This window comes from Arachis hypogaea, chromosome 9, assembly GCF_003086295.3.
Source record: "Arachis hypogaea cultivar Tifrunner chromosome 9, arahy.Tifrunner.gnm2.J5K5, whole genome shotgun sequence".
Classification (NCBI taxonomy): domain Eukaryota; kingdom Viridiplantae; phylum Streptophyta; class Magnoliopsida; order Fabales; family Fabaceae; genus Arachis; species Arachis hypogaea.
In genome coordinates, this window is record NC_092044.1 from 62,445,284 (window position 1) to 62,453,817 (window position 8,534).

General features: G+C 38.3%; 1 non-coding gene across 1 annotated transcript; it reads right to left on the bottom strand.

Moving 5' to 3' along the window:
* Positions 1–588: 588 nt before the first annotated feature.
* On the bottom strand, positions 589–696 carry LOC112713333 (small nucleolar RNA R71). The gene has a single exon (XR_003158307.1). It is a non-coding gene; the product is annotated as a small nucleolar RNA R71 (small nucleolar RNA).
* Between the last annotated feature and the right edge of the window lie 7,838 nt (positions 697–8,534).

Below are 8,534 nucleotides of genomic sequence, written 5' to 3' on the forward strand. Positions count from 1 at the left end.
TGTGACATAGAGGATTCCACATTTCCTTGTTTTCTTCTCTTTCTTATGAGCAGGAGCAGAGACAAAAGCATTCTTGTTGAGGCTGACGCTGAACCTGAAAGGACCTTGAAGAGAAAGCTAAGAGAAGCCAAAGCACAACTCTCTTTAGAGGACCTGACCGAATTCTTCAAGGAAGAAGAACTCATGGCAGCCGAAAACAACAACAATGCCAACAATGCAAGGAAGGTGCTGGGTGACTTTACTGCACCTACTCCCAACTTCTATGGGAGAAGCATCTCTATCCCTGCCATTGGAGCAAACAACTTTGAGCTTAAGCCTCAATTAGTTTCTCTAATGCAACAGAATTGCAAATTCCATGGACTTCCATTGGAAGATCCTCATCAGTTTTTAGCTGAGTTCTTGCAAATCTGTGACACTGTCAAGACTAATGGGGTTGACCCTGAGGTCTACAGACTTATGCTATTCCCTTTTGCTGTAAGAGACAGAGCTAGAACATGGTTGGACTCTCAACCTAAAGAAAGCCTGGACTCTTGGGAAAAGCTAGTCAATGCCTTCTTGGCAAAGTTCTTTCCACCTCAAAAATTGAGTAAGCTTAGAGTGGAAGTCCAAACCTTCAGACAGAAGGAAGGAGAATCCCTCTATGAAGCTTGGGAAAGATACAAACAATTAATCAGAAAGTGTCCCTCTGATATGCTTTCTGAATGGAGCATCATAGGTATTTTCTATGATGGTCTCTCTGAACTGTCCAAGATGTCTTTGGATAGCTCTGCTGGAGGATCTCTTCATCTGAAGAAGACGCCTACTGAAGCTCAAGAACTGATTGAAATGGTTGCAAATAACCAATTCATGTACACTTCTGAAAGAAATCCTGTGAACAATGGGACTAGTCAGAAGAAAGGAGTTCTTGAGATTGACACTCTGAATGCCATATTGGCTCAGAACAAAATATTGACTCAACAAGTCAATATGATTTCTCAAAGTCTGTCTGGAATGCAAAATGCACCAAGCAGTACTAAGGAAGCTTCATCTGAGGAAGAAGCTTATGATCCTGAGAACCCTTCAATGGAAGAGGTGAATTACATGGGAGAACCCTATGGAAACACCTATAATCCTTCATGGAGGAATCATCCAAATCTTTCATGGAAGGATCAACAGAGACCTCAACAAGGTTTCAATAACAATAATGGTGGAAGAAACAGGTTTAGCAATAGCAAGCCTTTTCCATCATCTTCTCAGCAACAGACAGAGAGTTCTAAGCAGAATACCTCTGACTTAGCAACCATGGTCTCTGATCTAATCAAAACCACTCAAAGTTTCATGACTGAAACAAGGTCCTCCATCAGAAATTTGGAAGGACAAGTGGGTCAGCTGAGCAAGAAAATTACTGAACTCCCTCCTAGTACTCTCCCAAGCAATACAGAAGAAAATCCAAAAGGAGAGTGCAAGGCCATTAACATGGCCGAATTTTGGGAGGAAGAAGAGGCAGTGAACGCCACTGAGGAAGGCCTCACTGGACGTCCACTAGCTTCTAATGAGTTCCCCAATGAGGAACCAAGGGAATCTGAGGCTCAGAATGAGACCATAGAGATTCCATTGAACTTACTTCTGCCATTCATGAGCTCTGATGAGTATTCTTCCTCTGAAGAGGATGAGTATGTCACTGAAGAGCAAGTTGCTAAGTACCTTGGAGCAATCATGAAGCTAAATGACAAGTTATTTGGAAATGAGACTTGGGAGGATGAACCCCATTTGCTCACCAAAGAACTGGATAACTTGTCTAGGCAGAAACTGCCTCAAAAGAGACAGGATCCTGGGAAGTTTTCAATACCTTGTACCATAGGCACCATGACCTTCAAGAAGGCCTTGTGTGACTTAGGGTCAAGTGTAAACCTCATGCCTCTCTCTGTAATAGAGAAGTTAGGGATCTCTGAGGTGCAAGCTGCAAAAATCTCACTAGAGATGGCAGACAATTCAAGAAAACAAGCCCATGGACTTGTAGAGAATGTTCTGGTTAAAGTTGAAGACCATTACATCCCTACTGATTTCATAGTCCTAGAGACTGGGAAGTGCATGGATGAATCCATCATCCTTGGCAGACCCTTCCTAGCCACAGCAAGGGCTGTGATTGATGTTGATAGAGGAGAGTTGAACATTCAAGTGAATGAAGAATCCTTGGTGTTTAAGGCCCAAGGATATCCCTCTGTCACCATGGAGAAGAAGCATGAAGAGCTTCTCTTAAAACAGAGCCAAACAGAGCCCCCACAGTCAAACTCTAAGTTTGGTGTTGGGAGGCCACAACCAAACTCTACGTTTGGTGTTGAACCCCCACATTCAAACTCTAAGTTTGGTGTTGGGAGGTTCCAACATGATTCTGAGCATTTCTGAGGCTCCATGAGAGCCCTCTGTCAAGCTACTGACATTAAAGAAGCGCTTGTTGGGAGGCAACCCAATGTTATATTTTACATATTTTTCTTTTGTTATTTTATCTTTTTTGTAGGTTGATGATCATGAGAAGTCACAAAATTAATGAAAAAAGCAAAAACAGAATGAAAAACAGGAAGAAAAACAGCACACCCTGGAGGACGCACCCACTGGCGTTTAAACGCCAGTGAGGTTAGCTGTTGGGCGTTTAACGCCCAGTCTGGCACCATTCTGGGCGTTTAACGCCAGAAAGGTGCACCAGACTGGCGTTAAACGCCAGAAATGGGCAAGAAGCTGGCGTTAAACGCCAGAAATGGGCACCAGCCCGGCGTTTAACGCCAAAATTGGCACAAAACGAGATTTTGCTTGCCATTTGGTGCAGGGATGACTTTTCCTTGACACCTCAGGATCTGTGGACCCCACAGGATCCCCACTTACCCTACCACTCTCTCTCTCTTCTTCACCCATTCACCAATCACCTCAACACCTCTTCCCCAAAAACCCTTCACCTATCAAATCCCATCTTTCTCTTCACCACTCACATCCATCCTTCATAAAACCCCACCTACCTCACCATTCAAATTCAAACCACTTTCCCACCCAAACCCACCCTCAAATGGCCGAACCCTACCCTTCCCCCTTCCCTATATAAACCCTCCTTCACTCCTTCATTTTCACACAACATACACACCACTTCTCCCCTTCTTGGCCGAAAATAAAAGCCATTCCCTTGTCCTTCATTTCTTCTTCTTCTACTCTCTTCCTTCTTCTTTTGCTCGAGGACGAGCAAGCATTTTAAGTTTGGTGTGGTAAAAGCATTGCTTTTTGTTTTTCCATAACCATTTATGGCATCCAAGGCCGGAGAAATCTCTAGAAAAAGGAAAGGGAAGGCAAAAGCTTCCACCTCCGAGTCATGGGAGATGGAGAGATTCATCTCAAGGGTGCATCAAGACCACTTCTATGAAGTTGTGGCCTTGAAGAAGGTGATCCCCGAGGTCCCTTTTTCACTCAAAAAGGGTGAATATCCGGAGATCCGACATGAGATCCAAAGAAGAGGTTGGGAAGTTCTTACCAACCCCATTCAACAAGTCGGAATCTTGATGGTTCAAGAGTTCTATGCCAATGCATGGATCACTAAGAACCATGATCAAAGTGTGAACCCGAATCCAAAGAATTATCTTACTATGGTTCGGGGGAAATACTTGGATTTTAGTCCGGAAAGTGTAAGGTTGGCATTCAATTTGCCTATGATGCAAGGAGATGAACATCCTTACACTAGAAGGGTCAACTTTGATCAAAGGTTGGACCAAGTCCTCACAGTCATATGTGAAGAGGGCGCCCAATGGAAGAGAGATTCAAGAGGGAAGCCGGTTCAATTGAGAAGGCATGACCTCAAACCCGTGGCTAGAGGATGGTTAGGGTTTATCCAACGCTCAATCATTCCCACTAGCAACCGGTCCGAAGTCACCATAGACCGGTGATGAGCGGATAATTTATACGCTTTTTGGCATTGTTTTTAGGTAGTTTTTAGTAAGTTCAAGCTACTTTTAGGGATGTTTTCATTAGTTTTTATGTTAAATTCACATTTCTGGACTTTACTATGATTTTGTGTGTTTTTCTGTGATTTCAGGTAATTTCTGGCTGAAATTGAGGGACTTGAGCAAAACTCTGAAAAAGGCTGACAAAAGGACTGCTAATGCTGTTGGAATCTGACATCCCTGCACTCGAAATGGATTTTCTGGAGCTACAAAACTCCAAATGGCGCGCTCTCAACGGCGTTGGAAAGTAGACATCCAGAGCTTTCCAGAAATATATAATAGTCCATACTTTATTTGGAAATTGACGACGTAACTTGGCGTTGAACGTCAAGTACATGCTGCTGTATGGAGTTAAACGCCAGAAAAACGTCATGATCCGGAGTTGAACGCCCAAAACACGTTATAACTTGGAGTTCAACTCCAAGAAAGGCCTCAGCTCGTAGATAGATCAAGCTCAGCCCAAACATACACCAAGTGGGCCCCGGAAGTGAATTTATGCATCAAATACTTACTCATGTAAACCCTAGTAGCTAGTCTAGTATAAATAGGATAATTTACTATTGTATTAGGGATCTTTGGTCTCAGTTTTGTTTTATTCTTCATCTTAGGAGGCTATTGATCACATTCAGGGGGCTGGCCATTCGGCCATGCCTGAACCTTTCACTTATGTATTTTCAACAGTGGAGTTTCTACACAACATAGATTAAGGGTGTGGAGCTCTGCTGTACCTCAAGTTTCAATACAATTATTATTACTTTCTATTCAATTATCTTCTATCCTTATTCCAAGATATACGTTACACTTAACTTTGATGAATGTGATGATCTGTGACACTCATCATCATTCTCACCTATGAACGCGCGTGATTGACAACCACTTCCGTTCTACTCTAGGCCGGGCGCATATCTCTTAGATTCCCCAACAGAATCTTCGTGGTATAAGCTAGATAGATGGCGGCATTCATGAGGATCCGGAAAGTCTAAACCTTGTCTATGGTATTCCGAGTAGGATTCTGTGATTGAATGACTGTGACGAGCTTCAAACTCCTGAAGGCTGGGCGTGATGACAAACGCAAAAGAATCAAGGGATTCTATTCCAACCTGATTGAGAACTGACAGATGATTAGCCGTGCTGTGACAGAGCATAGGAACGTTTTCACTGAGAGGATAGGATGTAGCCATTGACAACGGTGATGCCCTACATACAGCTTGCCATGGAAAGGAGTATGAAGGATTGGATGAATGTAATAAGAAAATAGAGATACAAGAGGAGCACAGCATCTTCACACACTTATCTGAAATTCCCACTATTGATTTACATAAGTATTTCTATCCCTTTTATTTTCCATTTATTATTAATTTTCAAAACCCAAAACCTTTTAATCTGCCTAACTGAGATTTACAAGGTAACCATAGCTTGCTTCATACCAACAATCTCTGTGGGATCGACCCTTACTCACGTAAGGTATTACTTGGACGACCCAGTACACTTGCTGGTTAGTTGAACGGAGTTGTGTCCACACATAAGTGCCATAATAATGATTCCATACAACAACAAAGAATACTACATTGATGTGATCACAATTTCGTCCACCAAGTTTTTGGCGCCGTTGCCGGGGATTGTTCGAGTATGGACAACTGACGGTTCATCTTGTTGCTCAGATTAGTAATTTTCTTTTCAAAAATCTTTTTCAAAATTTTTCTTTTCTTTTTCATTTTTCTAACCATGTTTTTTGAAAAAATTAATATAAAAATACAAAAAAATTAGAAAATCATAAAAATAAAAAATATTTTGTGTTTCTTGTTTGAGTCTTGTGTTAATTTTTAAGTTTGGTGTCAATTGCATGCTTTAAAACTTTTTCTTGCATTTTTCGAAAATTCATGCATTCATGGTGTTCATCATGATCTTCAAGTTGTTCTTGGTAAGTCTTCTTGTTTGATCTTGATGATTTCTTGTTTTGTGTCTTTTGTTGTTTTGCATGTGCATTTTTGCATTCATATTTTCCAAGCATTAAAAATTTCTAAGTTTGGTGTCTTGCATGTTTTCTTTGCATCAAAAATTTTTCAAAATTATGTTCTTGATGTTCATCATGATCTTCAAAGTGTTCTTGGTGTTCATCTTAACATTCATAGTGTTCTTGCATGTATCTTGTGTTTTGATCCAAAATTTTCATGTTTTGGGTCATTTTTGTGTTTTTCTCTCTCATCATAAAAAAATTCAAAAATAAAAAATATATCTTTTCCTTTTTTATCTCCTAATTTTCGAAAATTTTAGTTGACTTAGTCAAAAATTTTAAAAATTAGTTGTTTCTTACAAGTCAAGTCAAATTTTCAATTTTAAAAATCTTATCTTTTCAAAACTTTTTCAAAAATTAAATCTTTTCCTTTTTTCTTATTAATTTTCGAAATTTTTTAAATATTTTTCAAAATCTTTTTCTTATCTTTTACATCATATTTTCGAAAATTAGCTAACAAGTAATGTGATTGATTCAAAAATTTGAAGTTTGTTACTTTCTTGTTAATAAAGGTTCAATCTTTAAATTCTAGAATTTTATCTTTTAGTTTCTTGTTAGTCAAGTAATTAATTTTAATTTTAAAATCAAATCTTTTTCAAAATATCTTTTTTATCTTTTTAATCATAACTTTTTATCTTATCTTTTATATCATATCTTTTTCAAAATTTTATCTTTTTCAAAAAAATTTGATTTCAAAATATCTTATCTAACTTCTTATCTTCTCATCTTTTCAAATTTGATTTTAATATCTTTTTCAACTAACTATTTAACTTTTTGTTTGTTTCTTATCTTTTTCAAAACCAACTAACTACCTATCCCTCTCTAATTTTTGAAAATATCTCATCTCTTTTTCAAAAATTCTTTTTAATTGTTTTAAATTTTAATTTTAATTATATATTATCTTTAATTTTCAAAAATCACTAACCACTTTTCAAAATCATTTTCGAAAATTTTCTATCTCTCCTCTTCTTCTATTTATTTATTTATTTACTAACACTTCTCTTCACTTCTCTTCATCTCAAATCACCACCTCTATCCTTACCCATTCTTCTTCACTCTTCTTCCCTTTCTTCTTCTACTAACATAAAGGAATATCTATACTGTGACATAGAGGATTCCTCTTTCTTTTATTGTTCTCTTCTTCCCTATATGAGCAGGAACAAGGAAAAAGACAAAATCTTCCACCTCTGAGTCATGGGAGATGGAAAGACTCATCTAAAGGGTTTATAGCTCAGTGGTAGAACATTTGACTGCAAATCAAGAGATCCCTGAGATACCTCAGGGGATACATGTTCCTCCACATAATTATTGGAAGCAACTAAGGATAAGAACACCAAAATCACTAGGGATCATGCAACAGAAGCAAGGAAGAGACATAAAGGAGCTCAAAAAGCACCATTGGACCTTCAAGAAGGCGCCACCCTCACTCAGGTGGACTCATTCCTTGTTCTTATTTTCCCTGCTTTTTCGGTTTTTATCCTTCATGTCTATCTATGTTTTGTGGCTCTACTTTATGATCAGTAGGATGTAGTAACTATGTCTTAAAGCTATGAATAAAATCCATTAATCCTTCACCTCTCTTAAATGAAAAATGTTTTAATTCAAAAGAACAAGAAGTACATGAATTTCGAATTTATCCTTGAATTTAATTTAATTATATTGATGTGGTGACAATACTTTTTGTTTTCTGAATGAATGCTTGAACAGTGCACATTTTTGATCTTGTTGTTTATGAATGTTAAAATTGTTGGCTCTTGAAGGAATGATGAACAAAGAGAAATGTTATTGATGATCTGAAAGATCATAAAATTGATTCTTGAAGCAAGAAAAAGCAGTGAAAAAGCAAAGGCTTGCGAAAAAAAATGGCGAAAAAAATAGAAAGAAAAAGAAAAAAAGCAAGCAGAAAAAGCCAATAGCCCTTAAAACCAAAATGAAAGGGTAAAAAGGATCCAAGGCTTTGAGCATCAATGGATAGGAGGGCTCAAGAAAATCAAATCCAGGCCTAAGCGGCTAAATCAAGCTGTCCCTAACCATGTGCTTGTGTTATGAAGGTCCAAGTGAAAAGCTTGAGACTGAGTGGTTAAAGTCGTGATCCAAAGCAAAAGAGTGTGCTTAAGAGCTCTGGACACCACTAACTGGGGACTCTAGCAAAGCTGAGTCACAATCTGAAAAGGTTCACCCAGTTATGTGTCTGTGGCATTTATGTATCCGGTGGTAATACTGGAAAACAAAGTGCTTAGGGCCACAGCCAAGACTTATAAGTAGCTGTGTTCAAAGAATCAACATACTTAACTAGGAAAGTCAATAACACTATCCAAAATTCTAAGTTCCTAGAGAAGCCAATCATTCTAAACTTCAAAGGAAAAAGTGAGATGCCAAAACTGTTCAGAAGCAAAACGCTACAAGTCCCGCTCATCTAAGTAGAATTAATATTCATTGATATTTTGGAATTTATAGTATATTCTATTCTTTTTATCCTATTTGATTTTTAGTTGCTTGGGGACAAACAATAATTTAAGTTTGGTGTTGTGATGAGCGGATAATTTATACGCTTTTTGGCA